Source organism: Ranitomeya imitator, chromosome 6 (genome assembly GCF_032444005.1).
Source record: "Ranitomeya imitator isolate aRanImi1 chromosome 6, aRanImi1.pri, whole genome shotgun sequence".
Lineage (NCBI taxonomy): Eukaryota > Metazoa > Chordata > Amphibia > Anura > Dendrobatidae > Ranitomeya > Ranitomeya imitator.
This window is the reverse complement of record NC_091287.1, coordinates 431,597,616-431,615,146: the sequence shown is the minus strand read 5'-3', so window position 1 is coordinate 431,615,146 and position 17,531 is coordinate 431,597,616. Positions and strand designations below refer to the sequence as shown.

The following is a 17,531-nucleotide window of genomic DNA, read 5'->3' as shown; positions in this document are numbered from 1 at the left end:
GTGGCTGGAGAAGAATGGGAGACAGTAGCGGAGGTGGCTTGAGATTCCCCCTGTGCAGCGGCGGGAACTCGACGCCTAACATATGGTCATCAAGGAACTGACAAAAAGCACAATGTGATGTTCTAATCTAAGTCCAGTATTTATCTTTACTTTTGCTGGAACTCAGTTTACTACAGGGTCCAGAATAGTCTGACTCATAGACTCCATAGCTTATCTGATCAGTCATGTATATTTTAGTAAGACATGCATATTTCAATAAGGTTTTGACCTGGATGAAAACACTGACAAATAAATCAAAAGGACTGAGAAACATGTCTATAGGCTAAAATGTAATTTTTGATACATTATTGGTATGTAAAAAAAACAAAGACAGAAACATAACAATTAAATACCCTGCAGTAAATAAATGAACAGCATTGTGCATGAAAATAATATATGATATTTAGTTAACATGTTTTTGATCAAAACAATGCAAAAGCCATCCCACCACTTCACGGTGACCCTAATTGGGACAGTCCTAACTCTAATATTAAAATCCTTACCGTTTGTCAATTGACATGCATGTGGATAAGAACTGAGAAGGACTGGACCCAGCTAGTAGACGCATCAATATAATACCCAGCTCAAAGAAAAGGCAGGACACATATTTACATGCACATGATGGAAAACAGACTGAAAAACAACATGCTGCATGCACACCAGTCTGTGCCCCAGTTCATATTGGTATGCAGTAATATCTAGATAACAGTGTTCCTAGCATAAAAGAAAACGAAGATTGAGTTGCTGCTGAATAGAACTGTAGAGGCTGGTGTGCACCCCACAAGAGTGACCAGAACGGAGAAAGATTAGTCATGAACTAAATGCTGGTACACTGTATGAATTAATGCCAGGGCTAGCTTCTGTCTAATGCCAAACACCACATACTGCCTCCATAGATACCAAATTGTCACTCTACACCCTTAGGGCTCATGAACACAACCAATTTTCTCAAACAAGTGCTATCCGTGTTTTTTACAGATACCACTCATACCTATTTATTCTATAGTCCTGTGCACAAAAACTGGAGACATGTTCAATTTTGATCCGAGGGGTCAGATCAAAATCAGCAAAGCTCGTCTATAGATCCACTCAATTTTGATGGACAGAAAGGAGAAGGGGGAGAAACTTTAATTTTTGTCTCTCCATGTATGAGAAAAACTGATGCAATTCTGATCAAACTCTGATCAAAGTCTGATCAGAATAATAGGTCCGTTTTTTCTTGTATGTAAAGAAATCGGTTACGTGAACCTACCTATAGTGTTTCAGTAATCAGCTTTCACAGTGGTCACTAGGACTAAAAATAAATAATGACACATCCAAGGGTAACACAGTATGCTTGCAACATGGTGGCTCAGTGGTTGGCACTTTTGCCTTGCAGTGCTGAAGTTCTGGGTTCAAATCCCAATAAGAGCAACATCTGAAAGGAGTTTGTATGTTCTCCCCGTGTGTATGTGGGATTCCTCCCATATTCCAAAGGCATAGTGATAGTGAGTGACAGTGATGATGATGTGTGTATATCACTGTTTAATTAAAGGAAACATGTCAGTAGATTTTGACACTATAAGATGTGGCCACCGCCTTTCAGGGCTTATCTACAGTATCCTATAATGCTGTAGATAAGTCCCCGGTCCGACCTGCAAGAGAAGAAAAATAAGTTGTATTATACTCACCCGGGGGGCGGTCCGGTCCAATGGGTGTCACAGGTCTGGGTCCGGCGCTTCCCATCTTCTTGCGACACCGCCCTCCTGCTTCTTCCTCGCTCTCCGGCATCAGCGCTCCTGCGCAGGCGTACTTCTCTGTCCTGTTGAGGGGAGAGTAAAGTAGTGCAGTGCCTCTTGGACCTTTCCCAGCGCCTGCGCACTGCAGCACTTTACTCTGCAGTGAAAATGGGAACAAAATTCCAAGTGTGGTGAAATTGCAAAAAAGTGCAATCCGACAGTTTTGTTTGGCTTTTTTTTACTAGGTTCACTAAATTCTTAAAGTGACCTGCTATTGTTTTTTTTATCTAAGTGGTGAAAAAAATTGCGCAATTTTCTGATACCCGTAGCGTCTCCTTTTTTCGTGATCTCGGGTTGGGTGAGGGCTTATTTTTTGCGTGCCGAGCTGATGTTTTTAATGATACAATTTTGGTGCAGATAAAATCTTTTCATCCCGTTATTGCATTTTAATGCAATGTCTAGGCAACCAAAAAACATAATTCTGACGTTTGTTTAGGCAGAATAGGAGGTCTCCAAACGCTGGGAGTAGTAGTTTTACCACAGATTACTGACACTGCATGCTGGGAGTAGTAGTTTTACCACAGATTACTCACACTGCATGCTGGGAGTAGTAGTTTAACCACAGATTACTGACACCGCTTGCTGGGATAGTAGATTTATCACAGATTACTGACACTGCATGCTGGAAGTAGTAGTTTTACCACAGATTACTGACACTGCTTCTTCATTTCAGGAGGGAGCGCGTCAGGAGTGGCTCCGGTAACGACACAGCACCCCCAGTAACATAGACAGATGCCACAGGACAGGCAGACCGGGCACTGTGTGAGGAGAATGAAGATTCCTCATCAGTGACTCCGAGCTCCTGCAGCTTCCGGATGCAGTGGAAATAGGCGAGTGACGTCACTAGAGGGAGCGAGGTTCAGGATCCCGACTAGACAAGTTCTGGCAGAAACGTGACCCACGTGTCCATGCCCTGCTTCTGTTGTTTTTTCTGAGGCTGATACAACCTCAGTGTAGGAGGGAAAAGTAAGATCCCGGCTGGGACAGTGGGACAGAGTCTCAATATTGGAACTGACCCAAAGGATCCTGGATGTTTGGGAGGTCTGCAAATTTTTGAAAAGTGCTTTCTGTATAATTTGTGTCTATGCCTAGGATGCAGAATGCTGACAGTTTGTTCTATACAAGCTTTCTTCTGATTCTGGATGAGCTGCTCACTCCTTGACTAGAGTTTTCCTGTCTGGCAGAGACTATTCTTAAATGCCCCCAGTCTCTGCCAGACCCTCCCCCTCCTGCCTCCTGTCCAGCCCCTCCAATCGCCCTGCAGTGACAGGCAGCAGGGGAATAACTCAGCTGATTGGACAAACCAGTAAGGAAAAGGCTTCTACATAGAACAGTATAATGTGCAGTGTGCATCCATCCCTCCCTCATCTCTCTAACCATCCACTCACACACATCCATCCATCCATACACAGACATCCATCCATACAGACATATACATCCATACACACACATACAGCTCTGGCAAAATTTAATAGACGACCACATCAAAACCCTGTCATGGGCAGCCCATTCTCCAGACCCGAACCCCATTGAAACCTCTGGAATGTAATCAAGAGGATGATGGATAGTCACAAGCCATCAAACAAAGAAGAACTGCTTACATTTTTGCACCAGGAGCAATGTGAAAGACTGGTGGAAAGCATGCCAAGACGCATGAAAGCTGTGATTAAAAATCATGGTTATTCCACAAAATATTGATTTCTGAACTCTTCCTGAGTTAAAACATTAGTATTGTTGTTTCTAAAGTATTATGAACTTGTTTTCTTTGCATTATTTGAGGTCTGAAAGCACTGGGTTTTTAAATTTTGACCATTTCTCATTTTCAGAAAGAAAATACAAAATTTATTGCTTGGAAATTCAGAGACATGTTGTCAGAAGTTTATAGAATAAAAGAACAATTTACATTTTTCTCAAAAATATACCTATAAAGAGAAAAATCAGACAAACTGAACATTTTGCAGTGGTCTCTTAATTTTTGCCAGAGCTGTATATCCATCCATTCACACACACACACACACACACACACACACACGCACACACGCACGCACGCACGCACGCACGCACATACATCCATCCAACCCCACACACATCCATACACACACATCACTATAGACTGAGGTTCTGCAGCAGCTGAAGTGCATTATGTGGTATACATGTACATATATCCCCACCCATCCCCACAGACTCTTATGTTCACAGTACTCCTATGTCAGGGGTAAAGTGGAAACGTGATGGTCTATCACCACTGCTAATGTTCTGTGGGGACATGTGACATTATCACCACTGCTAATGTTCTGTGGGGACATGTGACATTATCACCACTGCTAATGTTCTGTGGGGACATGTGACATTATCACCTCTGTGGATGTGATGTGGAGACATGTGACACTATCACCACTGAGGATGTGATGTGGGGACATGTGACGCTCTGTCATTTTTAATAACCAGCAAAGGAAAAGCAGGCAGCTGGAGGCTGTTATTAATAGGCTGGGAAGGACCATGGATATTGGCCTCTTCCAAGCATAATAAGACCAGCTCAGAGCTGTCTGCTTTCCTTTGGCTGGTTGTTAAATAAAAAGGGGGTCCGCACATCATTTAAAAAGATGATTTATTTATTTTACACTGTCAGGCCAGGTCATGCGGTGCGGTGGCCATTACTTGGCATGGCTGTGATGGGGCCAGAAGTGCCCTGTTGTGAATTCTGTTGTCGGGCTCCCTCCTGTGGTCATGAATGGTACTTCGGCTGGTTCTGTCCATGGAATTCCTCTGGTGGCTGTGGGTGTTTCTGAGTTTCCTTCCACAGGTGACGAGGTTAATTCGTTAGCTGGCTGCTCTATTTAACTCCACTTAGATCTTTGCTCCATGCCACCTGTCAATGTTCCAGTATTGGTCTAGTTCACTCCTGGATCGTTCTTGTGACCGGTCTTCCCAGCAGAAGCTAAGTGCCTGCTTATTTTTCTCTGGTTTGCTATTTTTCCGTCCAGCTTGCTATTTTGATTGTTGTCTTGCTTGCTGAAAGCTCTGGGACGCAGAGGGAGCGCCTCCGCGCTGTGAGTCGGTGCGGAGGGTCTTTTTGCGCCCTCTGCGTGGTCTTTTTGTAGGTTTTTGTGCTGACCGCAAAGCTACCTTTCCTATCCTCAGTCTGTTCAGTAAGTCGGGCCTCACTTTGCTAAATCTATTTCATCTCTGTGTTTGTATTTTCATCTTTACTCACAGTCATTATATGTGGGGGGCTGCCTTTTCCTTTGGGGAATTTCTCTGAGGCAAGGTAGGCTTTATTTTTCTATCTTCAGGGCTAGCTAGTTTCTTTGGCTGTGCTGAGTTGCATAGGGAGCGTTAGGAGCAATCCACGGCTATTTCTAGTGTGTGTGATAGGATTAGGGATTGCGGTCAGCAGAGTTCCCACGTCCCAGAGCTCGTCCTATATTATCAGTAACTATCAGGTCATTCCGTGTGCTCTTAACCACCAGGTCCATTATTGTCCTGACCACCAGGTCATAACAGTACAGGTGGCCCAAAGTACTAATGCATCTCAATAGAGGGATAAGAGAAGTTCTGAGACCATTTTTTTTTCTTTGCAGTGTGTTTTGTCTCTCTTTTCCCCTTTACATCTGGGTGGTTCAGAACACAGGTGTAGACATGGAGATACAAGGTCTGTCCTCTTTGATGGATAATCTCACTATAAGTGTACAGAACATTCAAGATTTTGTGGTTCAGAATCCGATGTCAGAGCCTAGGATTCCAATTCCTGATTTGTTTTTTGGTGATAGATCTAAGTTCTTGAATTTCAAAAATAATTGTAAATTGTTTCTTGCCTTGAAACCTCGCTCCTCGGGGGTGTGGCCTGACTTCTGATGGTGCAGGTTGCATAGTATGGGAGCTCCATTCCCAGGACTCATAAAGCGGCACACAGCAGTGCACAGACGGTGCTTTCTCCTCCAGAACTCCCCACTCCTGCTCCTTACCGTTCGGTGAGTGTATGGGGAAATCTAAAGCCGGCGCAGGGGACCCTTCCAGGCGCATTGTGGACTTCTTTGCAGCCACCCCTCAGCAGCCTCAGAGGCCTAAGATGGCGCCGCTTTCTCCTAGATCCTCCAGAGCTGCACGCCGAGGCTCTCAGTCTTCTGCCTCAAGCACAGCAGCAGCTGATCTCGCAGAGGCTCCAGTTACAGCAACGCTGCTCAGAGACATGCTTGGTGACCTCCGTACCTCCCTGCAGGAGGATATGCGTTCCATGATGGCAGAGCTCAGGGGGGAGGTGGAGGAGCTGGGAGGCCGCACGGATCATCTTGAAAATAAAATGTCCGAACTGGTAGCTTCTCACAATGATTTGTGGGAAGCTCATGATAACCTGCAGCTGCTTGTTACCAAAACTCATGCTAAAACCCTGGATTTGGAAGACAGATCCAGGAGAAATAATGTGAAACTAAGAGGCATTGCTGAATCAATTGGGGCTGATGATCTCAGAGTCTTTCTACAAGACTTTGTCATATCTGTTCTCCCACTTTATTCCAAAGATGACGTTGTGATCGACCGTATTCATCGGATCCCTAAACCCTCAGGCCTTGACCCTGCGGTACCCAGAGATGTACTAGCTCGCATCCATTTTTTTGTTATGAAGGAGGAATTTCTGCAAGCACTAAGATCGAAGCCGTCGCTACCTGAACGATTTGCTACCATTGCAGTTTTCCCTGATCTGTCTCCAGGAACTCTAGCCCTCCGCAGGGCTTTTGCACCATACACCTCAATCCTGAGGGAAAAGGGTATATTATACCGCTGGGGTTTCCCCACCAAACTTTGCATTCGTAAAGACGGTTCATTTACCACGTGCCTATCCCCGTCGCAAGCAGCCAAGACCCTGTCCCAATGGGGTTTTGACCCTCCCGCGCCCACTCCTGCCTCTGCTTCCACCAAACCTGGAGGATCTGGTCCCCGGAGACGCCGTATTACCGCTGACTGGAAGGTCGCCTGAAGTGTCTATTTTAACCATTTTCTGGCTGGAAGAATTTATTTTTTCCTTTTTCCCACTCAGTTCTAGTTCTCGTTTTTTTTTTTTTTTTTCTCTTCTTTTTGCTTGCTGAGTTTTTTGCTGAGGCTGGTTCCTGGCAGGACTCTGCTCAGCATATTGCCCCATTGGTGAACTGTTTTCTATTTTCACCTCAGACTCAGGATTTCCCTGGATGTTCCCTTGTTTAAATGTTTGGATTTTGTATGTTTGTTTTTCCCTTCTCCCCCTTCCCTCCCTCTCCCCCCTCCTTTCCCTCTTCCCCCCCCCTCGTCGCAGATGGAGTTTGCGAGGTATCCCACGACATGTTTATGCTTTTTTTGTGGGTAATGGGTTTGCGTATCTTCTTCAGCAAATTGTGTAACATATTACAATGAGTGTTTCTTTATATTCTATTAATGTTAACGGCCTCAACTCCCCTGGTAAGAGATCGATTGTCTGGCGTCAGCTCGCTAAATCCAAACACGATATTATATGCTTACAGGAGACTCATTTACTAGAACGGGACAATATAAGAATGTATTCGAATCTATACCCCCACCAATTTTTTGCGAATGGGAAGACCAAAAATGCTGGGGTGGCAATTTTTTTTAGCAAGGCTAACTCTTTCCAGCTAATTAGTTCTACAGCCGACCCTGTGGGCAGATACATTATAATTTTATGTTTAATCAACAATACCCCTTACACCATTGCCTCTGTGTATGGCCCAAATTTTGGTCAGGTTAAATTTCTAAATAATTTATTTCAAATCTTAGGTAATTATCAGCATGGTCATAAATTAGTTGCCGGAGACTTCAACATTCCAGTATCCAAGAATCTGGACTGTTCATCGTCGGCCGTGGCCAGGGGTGATGTGGCCCAGCTGATTAGCTCCTACAATTTACACGATATCTGGAGATATCTCCATTGTAATGAGAGAGACTACACATTTTGGTCCCCTCGTCACGGTTCTTACAGTAGAATTGATTATATTTTAGTAGATGATGTCGCTCTCCCCCACTGCATGTCTGCAAATATAGGTAATATCACTTGGTCTAATCATGCTCCTGTGTCAGTCTCCCTAGAAGACCCTCTTGCAATCAGACCCCCTTCACACTGGTGCCTTAATGACCACCTTCTCTCTGAGCAAGCGAACTTTACACTAATTGAAAACTCTTTGCAGGAATTCTTTGCCTTTAATGACTCGGCGGATGTGCGTGAGGACTCCCTCTGGTTCGCTCACAAGGCAGTGGCTCGTGGCCTTTTCATTAAGATGGCTGCGACAGCTAAACGCAAGTATAACTTAAATCTTCAATCTGCCTTGGCTGAAGTGGCCCGGCTGGAGTCTTGCCACAAAGCCTGCCCCTCCCCTCAATTATTTTCCAATCTTTCTGATGCACGCCTGCGCCTTCGCCAGCTCCTCCTCCATAGAGCAGAAAATTCGCTCAGGAAATCGAAAGCCAAATTCTACTCCATGGGTGACAGGGCAGGCGCCTTACTAGCTAAAGGCGTTAAAAAAAAAGAAGCCCAAACCAAAATTGCTTATCTTCTTAAGTCAGATGGTTCTCGGATTTACAACCCAATTCATATTGCTGAAGAATTTGCCTCATACTACTCCTCATTATATAACCTAGATTCTGACGTAAATACTCCTCAACCTTCTCAGGACTCAATTAACGCTTTTTTGAATAAAGCGAATCTCCCCACTGTTAATCCGGAGCAGTTGTCGCTCCTTAACGGCCCTATAGAAGCAATTGAAATCTCCCAAATAATCAAAGAGGCCAAAAAACGCTCTGCCCCGGGTCCAGACGGCTTTTCCTTCTCATACTACTCTCATTTTCTCACTATCCTCTCTCCTTTTCTCATTCGTTTATTTAACTACTGGCGCTCTATGGGTACTATTGAGAGAGAGGGTCTGGAGGCTTGTATTTCGACACTTCCTAAACCTGGGAAACCTATGACCTCTCCTGGCAATTTTCGTCCCATCGCCCTTTTAAATTGCGATGTAAAAATATATGCTAAGGTCTGGGCCAATAGGTTATTATCGGTGCTCCCATCCTTGGTTCACTCAGACCAGGTTGGGTTTGTCCCGGGTAGGCAAACTAGAGATGGTACGAGACGCTTGATCGACCTGCTGGATGTGGTGGAGAGGCGGAGCCTCCCCAGTGTGTTCCTATCTCTCGACGCGGAAAAGGCATTCGATCGGGTGCACTGGGGCTATATAGCATCTACATTGCACAAATTTGGTCTTACTGGCCAGATTTTTTCAGCTATTTTGGCTTTGTATTCCAATCCTTGTGCCTCAGTTCGCTCAGCCGGCTTTAAATCCCGTATATTTTCTATTTCAAATGGGACCCGGCAGGGTTGCCCCCTCTCCCCCATCATCTTTGCTTTAGTCATGGAGCCCCTGGCGGCTGCGGTGAGGCAATGCCCTGACATTAGGGGGGTAATGGTGGGAAGTCAGGAACACAAAATTGGCCTCTACGCCGACGATGTGGTGTTGTCTTGCTCTGCTCCTCTACAGTCACTATCTGCAGTGTCTTCCATTCTTACCCAATTTGCTGAAGCCTCCTATTATAAGCTAAATCTGTCCAAGTCCACAATTTTTCCCCTATTTATCTCTTCCTCTCTCCAACTTCAAATCCAAAATATTTACCCTTTTATATGGTCTCCACTCGGATTCACTTATCTAGGTATTCAAATTACCCATATTAAAAACATTGTTCGCCTTAACTGTGATTCAACCCTCCACGAAATTAAAAAAGAAATTGACCAGCTTGCCTGCTCTCATCTATCCTGGATGGCTAGGATACAAACGTCTAAGATGTTAATTCTCCCTAAACTTATATATCTTTTTAGATACCTCCCCTTCGCTATCCCCTCTAAGTACCTCTCTGCTTTTCAAGCAATTATTGACCGTTTTATTTGGAATAACAAGCCACATAGAATAAAACGCTCTCTAATGTCTCTCCCATATGCCAGGGGAGGTCTTGGTGCCCCTAATATCCACCTTTACCACAAAGCTGCTCTCCTAGACCCCCTTAAGATTTGGTGGGAGGGGAACTCCTACCTCCAGTGGTTCCATATTGAGTCGTGCTTTGAGTTCCCTCAAACTTTTGCTGGAGATCTGTTTGCTCCAGCCGCCCAGTCGGAGCTCCCCTCTTAAAACAATTTGCTCCGCCACTAAGGTCTGGACAAGTCTCTGCCCTACTTACCTCCCTTTTATATTTGACTACGTCTCTATTCAAGCATTAGAATACGCAATAGATGGTTTGTCTCTCTCTGCCTGGGGGGACTGCGGAATACACCGAGTGAATGATCTCTATAATGAGTCGGGCCTGAGATCATTTGCGGACCTCACTGCTCGCTATAACTTGCCTCCTAGGGCTTTTTTTCAGTATTTCCAAATTCGTAGCCTCCTTAAACACTGTAACTCCTTCGGTGTGGCCGTGTCCCCCCTGGGTATGGAGACCCCAATCCACAGATTTTTCAGACCAAACACGTGGATTGATCATGGCATTTCCATCATTTATAAATCCCTCCTCTCCCATGATTTCTCTGAGAGACTCCCATTTATGTCCACTTGGGAGGGTGCCCTTGCATTCGAGGCTTCCCCGGAGGATTGGAGCATGGCTATGCTGCATCCTTCCAAATTCTCTTCGTGTCTTGGTCACCTCGAACAAAGCAAAAAAATTCAGCTCCTATGGTACTTCACTCCTGTTAAATTAGCTAAATTTTATCCCTCCTCTTCCCCATTATGCTGGAAAAATTGTGGTGTTTCTGGTTCGCTGGCTCATGTATGGTGGAGTTGCCCTAGTGTGCAAATATTTTGGCGTCAGGTTGAAGCGATTCTTTCAGAGGTGACCCATCTTCCTATCAACCTAACTGGCCCTTTAGCAATATTGGGTATATCTCTCTTGGACTTCCCATCTTCCCTTCAACCCATTATTTCTAATATTCTTGTGGCGGCCCGACAATGTATTGCAAAGCATTGGAAATCTTCTAATATTCCCTCCAGACCTGAATTGATATCCAAAATTAATCTGCACTTTAGTTATGAGTCGATTACTGCGGACTGTCTTGCAAAAAAGAATAAGGTCCTTACGTGGTGGGACCCTTGGGTCTCCTCACCTTTTATTTCCTCGCCTGACCACCATCCCCCTTCTTCTGCCAGCTGACTCAATTGTTTGATATCATAGCTATGTATGCGCCCATGTATTGTAATTTTTTTTTGTTTCATTCTTGATCGTGGATATTTACATTTATGTCTGCCTCTTCCCCTCCCCCTTCCTCCCCCTTTTTCCTTCCCATGTTGCATTTTAATTGTACTCTGTTTTCTCAATAAAAATTGAATGGTTAAAAAAAAAAAAAAAAAAAAAAGAAACCTCGCTCCTCAGGTGACCCTGTTCAACAAGTGAAAATCATTATTTCTTTGTTACGTGGTGACCCTCAAGACTGGGCATTTTCCCTTGCGCCAGGAGATCCGGCATTGCGTGATGTTGATGCGTTTTTCCTGGCACTTGGATTGCTTTATGACGAACCTAATTCAGTGGATCAGGCAGAGAAAATCTTGCTGGCTCTGTGTCAGGGTCAGGATGAAGCGGAGATATATTGTCAGTCGTTTAGAAAGTGGTCTGTGCTCACTCAGTGGAATGAATGTGCCCTGGCAGCAATCTTCAGAAAGGGTCTCTCTGAAGCCCTTAAGGATGTCATGGTGGGATTTCCCATGCCTGCTGGTCTGAATGAGTCTATGTCTTTGGCCATTCAGATCGATCGACGCTTGCGTGAGTGTAAAGCTGTGCACCATTTGGCGGAGCATGGGCCTGAGCCTATGCAATGTGATAGGACTTTGACCAGAGCTGAACGGCAAGAACACAGACGTCGGAATGGGCTATGTTTTTACTGTGGTGATTCCACTCATGCTATCTCCGATAGTCATAAGCGCACTAAGCGGTTCGCTAGGTCTGCCACCATTGGTACGGTACAGTCTAAATTTCTATTGTCCGTTACTCTGATTTGCTCTTTGTCATCCTATTCTGTTATGGCATTTGTGGATTCAGGCGCTGCCCTGAATTTGATGGACTTGGAGTATGCTAGGCGCTGTGGTTTTTTCTTGGAGCCCTTGCAGTATCCTGTTCCATTGAGAGGAATTGATGCTACGTCTTTGGCCAAGAATAAGTCTCAGTACTGGACCCAATTGACCATGTGCATGGCTCCTGCACATCAGGAGGATATCCGCTTTCTGGTGTTGCATAATCTGCATGATGTGGTCGTTTTGGGGTTGCCATGGCTACAGGTTCATAATCCAGTATTGGACTGGAAATCTATGTCTGTGTCCAGCTGGGGTTGCCATGGGGTACATGGTGATGTTCCATTTTTGTCTATTTCGTCTTCCACTCCTTCTGAAGTTCCAGAGTTTTTGTCGGATTATCGGGATGTATTTGATGAGCCCAAAGCCAGTGCCCTACCTCCTCATAGGGATTGCGATTGTGCAATTAATTTGATTCCTGGTAGTAAGTTTCCTAAGGGCCGATTGTTCAATTTATCTGTGCCAGAACACGCCGCTATGCGGAGTTATATAAAGGAATCCTTGGAGAAAGGCCATATTCGTCCGTCGTCATCACCGTTAGGAGCAGGGTTCTTTTTTGTGGCCAAGAAGGATGGTTCTTTGAGACCTTGTATTGATTACCGCCTTCTCAATAAAATTACAGTCAAATTTCAGTTTCCTTTGCCGTTGCTGTCTGATTTGTTTGCTCGTATTAAAGGGGCTAGTTGGTTCACCAAGATAGATCTTCGAGGGTGTATAATCTTGTGCGTATTAAACAAGGCGATGAATGGAAAACAGCATTTAATACGCCCGAGGGCCATTTTGAGTACCTGGTTATGCCATTCGGGCTTTCCAATGCTCCATCAGTATTTCAGTCCTTTATGCATGACATCTTCCGAGAGTACCTGGATAAATTCCTGATTGTGTATTTGGATGATATTTTGGTCTTTTCGGATAATTGGGAGTCTCATGTGAAGCAGGTCAGAATGGTGTTCCAGGTCCTTCGTGCGAATTCCTTGTTTGTGAAGGGGTCAAAGTGTCTCTTTGGAGTTCAGAAGGTTTCATTTTTGGGGTTCATTTTTTCCCCTTCTACTATCGAGATGGACCCTGTTAAAGTCCAGGCCATTTACGATTGGACTCAGCCGACATCTGTGAAGAGCCTGCAAAAGTTCCTGGGCTTTGCTAATTTTTATCGGCGCTTCATCACTAATTTTTCTAGTGTTGCTATACCGTTGACTGATTTGACCAAGAAGGGTGCTGATGTGGTCAATTGGTCTTCTGCGGCTGTAGAGGCTTTTCAGGAGTTGAAGCGTCGTTTTTCTTCTGCCCCTGTATTGTGCCAGCCAGATGTTTCGCTCCCGTTTCAGGTGGAGGTTGATGCTTCTGAGATTGGAGCTGGGGCTGTTTTGTCGCAAAGAAGTTCTGATGGCTCGGTGATGAAGCCATGTGCTTTCTTTTCTAGAAAGTTTTTGCCTGCTGAGCCTAATTATGATGTTGGTAATCGAGAGTTGTTGGCCATGAAGTGGGCATTCGAGGAGTGGAGTCATTGGCTTGAAGGAGCCAAGCATCGCGTGGTGGTCTTGACAGATCACAAGAATTTGACTTATCTTGAGTCTGCCAAGCGGTTGAATCCGAGACAGGCTCGATGGTCGTTATTTTTCTCCCGTTTTGATTTTGTGGTTTCGTACCTTCCGGGCTCTAAGAATGTGAAGGCTGATGCCCTGTCAAGGAGTTTTGTGCCTGACTCTCCGGGTGTTCCTGAGCCGGCAGGTATTCTCAAAGAGGGGGTAATTTTGTCTGCCATCTCCCCTGATTTGCGGCGGGTGCTGCAAAAATTTCAGGCTGATAGACCTGACCGTTGCCCAGCGGAGAAACTGTTTGTCCCTGATAGATGGACTAGTAGAGTTATCTCTGAGATTCATTGTTCAGTGTTGGCTGGGCATCCTGGAATCTTTGGTACCAGAGATTTGGTGGCAAGATCCTTTTGGTGGCCGTCTTTGTCGCGGGATGTGCGTTCTTTTGTGCAGTCCTGTGGGACTTGTGCTCGGGCTAAGCCCTGCTGTTCTCGTGCCAGTGGGTTGCTTTTGCCCTTGCCGGTCCCGAAGAGGCCCTGGATGCATATTTCTATGGATTTTATTTCGGATCTCCCCGTCTCTCAAAAGATGTCGGTCATTTGGGTGGTTTGTGATCGCTTTTCTAAGATGGTCCATTTGGTACCTTTGTCTAAATTGCCTTCCTCCTCTGATTTGGTGCCATTATTTTTCCAGCATGTGGTTCGTTTACATGGTATCCCGGAGAACATCGTTTCTGACAGAGGTTCCCAGTTTGTTTCGAGGTTTTGGCGATCTTTTTGTGCTAGGATGGGCATTGATTTGTCTTTTTCCTCTGCTTTCCATCCTCAGACAATTCGCCAACCGAACGAACTAATCAGACTTTGGAAACATATCTGAGATGCTTTGTTTCTGCTGATCAGGATGATTGGGTGTTCTTTTTGCCGTTGGCTGAGTTCGCCCTTAATAATCGGGCCAGCTCGGCTACTTTGGTTTCGCCGTTTTTCTGCAATTCTGGTTTCCATCCGTGTTTCTCTTCAGGGCAGGTTAAGTCTTTGGACTGTCCTGGTGTAGATACTGTGGTGTATAGGTTGCAGCAGATTTGGACTCATGTGGTGGACAATTTGACATTGTCCCAGGAGAAGGCTCAACGTTTCGCTAACCGCCGGCGCTGTGTGGGTCCCCGACTTCGTGTTGGGGATTTGGTTTGGTTGTCGTCTCGTTATGTTCCTATGAAGGTTTCCTCTCCTAAATTTAAGCCTCGTTTCATTGGTCCATATAAGATTTCTGAGGTTATCAATCCTGTGTCATTTCGTTTGGTCCTTCCTGCTTCTTTTGCCATCCATAATGTATTCCATAGGTCATTGTTGCGGAGATACGTGGCGCCTGTGGTTCCATCCGTTGATCCTCCTGCCCCGGTGTTGGTTGAGGGGGAGTTGGAGTATGTGGTGGAGAAGATTTTGGATTCTCGTACTTCGAGGTGGAAACTCCAGTAATTCCTGGGTCTTTGCCTCTGATGTTCATGCTGCCGATCTGGTTCATGCCTTTCATTTGGCTCATCCTGGTCGGCCTGGGGGCTCTGGTGAGGGTTCGGTGACCCCTCCTCAAGGGGGGGTACTGTTGTGAATTCTGTAGTCGGGCTCCCTCCTGTGGTCATGAATGGTACTTCGGCTGGTTCTGTCCATGGAATTCCTCTGGTGGCTGTGGGTGTTTCTGAGTTTCCTTCCACAGGTGACGAGGTTAATTTGTTAGCTGGCTGCTCTATTTAACTCCACTTAGATCTTTGCTCCATGCCACCTGTCAATGTTCCAGTATTGGTCTAGTTCACTCCTGGATCGTTCTTGTGACCGGTCTTCCCAGCAGAAGCTAAGTGCCTGCTTGTTTTTCTCTGGTTTGCTATTTTTCCGTCCAGCTTGCTATTTTGATTGTTGTCTTGATTGCTGGAAGCTCTGGGACGCAGAGGGAGCGCCTCCGCACTGTGAGTCGGTGCGGAGGGTCTTTTTGCGCCCTCTGCGTGGTCTTTTTGTAGGTTTTTGTGCTGACCGCAAAGCTACCTTTCCTATCCTCAGTCTGTTCAGTAAGTCGGGCCTCACTTTGCTAAATCTATTTCATCTCTGTGTTTGTATTTTCATCTTTACTCACAGTCATTATATGTGGGGGGCTGCCTTTTCCTTTGGGGAATTTCTCTGAGGCAAGGTAGGCTTTATTTTTCTATCTTCAGGGCTACCTAGTTTCTTAGGCTGTGCCGAGTTGCATAGGGAGCGTTAGGAGCAATCCACGGCTATTTCTAATGTGTGTGATAGGATTAGGGATTGCGGTCAGCAGAGTTCCCACGTCCCAGAGCTCGTCCTATATTATCAGTAACTATCAGGTCATTCCGTGTGCTCTTAACCACCAGGTCCATTATTGTCCTGACCACCAGGTCATAACAGTGCCCACAGCCTTAAAGATAGTTGATTGGCTATGCTGCAGCTATTCAACAAGCTTTATTAGGCTGCTGAACTGAGCAGAAACACAGACGTACAGTAAGAAGTCCTTGTCTGGGGTTCGGTACCTAACTGCTGCTTTGAAGTGCCATGCCTTCAGCTGACAAGCCCTGTGATATACTTTCTAATGATCAGCACATTGCTTGGCTTGTTAGCTGTACGAATGGCACTTCAAATCTGCATTTAGACAGAGAGTAGAGTGAAGTCTGATCTGAGCATGTATGCTCAGACTGCTGTTACTCAAGGGGTTTAAATTAGTAGCAAAATACCTCCTTGAAGTGGCGTGTGCTTTTTAATGAATTAGGTGCATCTTACTCCAGCGGTCATGTTCATTAAGATTTGGAAGCACAACACCAGTGTTATTAAATAGGCTATAAGTTATCACTGGTTATAATCCAGCATTTATTAATAGTCATGTATATTGAGGTCACTTGGACATTACTAAGGCTGTGTTAGCAATAAAGTGGTTGACAGGGGTTAAATACAGTCCTAGGATGCACATGTCTTTTATGGGCAATTGGAAGCTTTGAAGTATTGTGATTCGCATTTACTTGATTTACTGTGAAATGATTTTTTTTTAAAAATGCGACAAATCTGGCAAATTAGAATTACGGTACATAAGATTTGCTCATTTCTTCCAAAGATTGCAGCTGTGGCAGCAATGAAAAAATCATATATAGTAATTACAGTCTGATAATTATGAAAAAAAATCTATGAATAATAAAGAAAATCAGTAATCTTGGAACATTATTTCCATGAGCCACTATATTTCATAAAAATCTGTCAATGAGAACAAAATGCAAAACAGCAAGTGGCAAACATCAGTGATTGTCCTCTTATAATCGTCTTTAGTCTATCTTGAATTGCCTAATGTATGCTAGCAGAAATAATTATTGAGAGGCATCAAGTACTTTTAATGGGCAAATAAATTTTACCAGCTGTGAACTATAAATGCAAAATATTCTAAATGGGGAGAAAGTAACAAAATGCAGATACAAATTATTTCACTGTGTGATTTCTGTATTAAGCTTCATGTGTTTGTTATATCAGCTCAAAATACTCGACTCTAATTAGTGACTCACGAGTAGTGTTGAGCATTCCGATACCGCAAGTATCGGGGATCGGCCGATACTTGCGGTATCGGAATTCCGATACCGAGTTCCGATACTTTTGTGGAATCGGGAATCGGTATCGGATCCATAGTGATGTGTAAAATAAAGAATTAAAATAAAAAATATTGATATATTCACCTCTCCGGCGGCCCCTGGACATCACCGCTGGTAACCGGCAGGCTTCTTTGTTTAAAATGAGCGCGTTTAGGACCTGAGAATGACGTCGCGGCTTCTGATTGGTCGCGTGCCGCTCATGTGACCGCCACGCGACCAATCACAAGCCGCGACGTCATTCTCAGGCACTAAACTCCTCATTCTAGGAATTTAGGATCTGCGAATGACGTCGCGGCTTCTGATTGGTCGCGTGGCGGTCACATGAGCGGCTCATTTTAAACAAAGAAGCCTGCCGGTTACCCGCGGTGATGTCCAGGGGCCGCCGGAGAGGTGAATATATCAATATTTTTTATTTTAATTCTTTATTTTACACATTAATATGGATCCCAGGGCCTGAAGGAGAGTTTCCTCTCCTTCAGAC

General features: G+C 44.8%; 1 protein-coding gene across 1 annotated transcript in view; it reads right to left on the bottom strand.

Annotated features, from left to right (window-relative positions):
• LOC138642825 (lipoxygenase homology domain-containing protein 1-like) overlaps positions 1 to 17,531 on the bottom strand; it is a 302,432-nt gene that overhangs the window by 21,931 nt on the left and 262,970 nt on the right. The window lies entirely within an intron of this gene.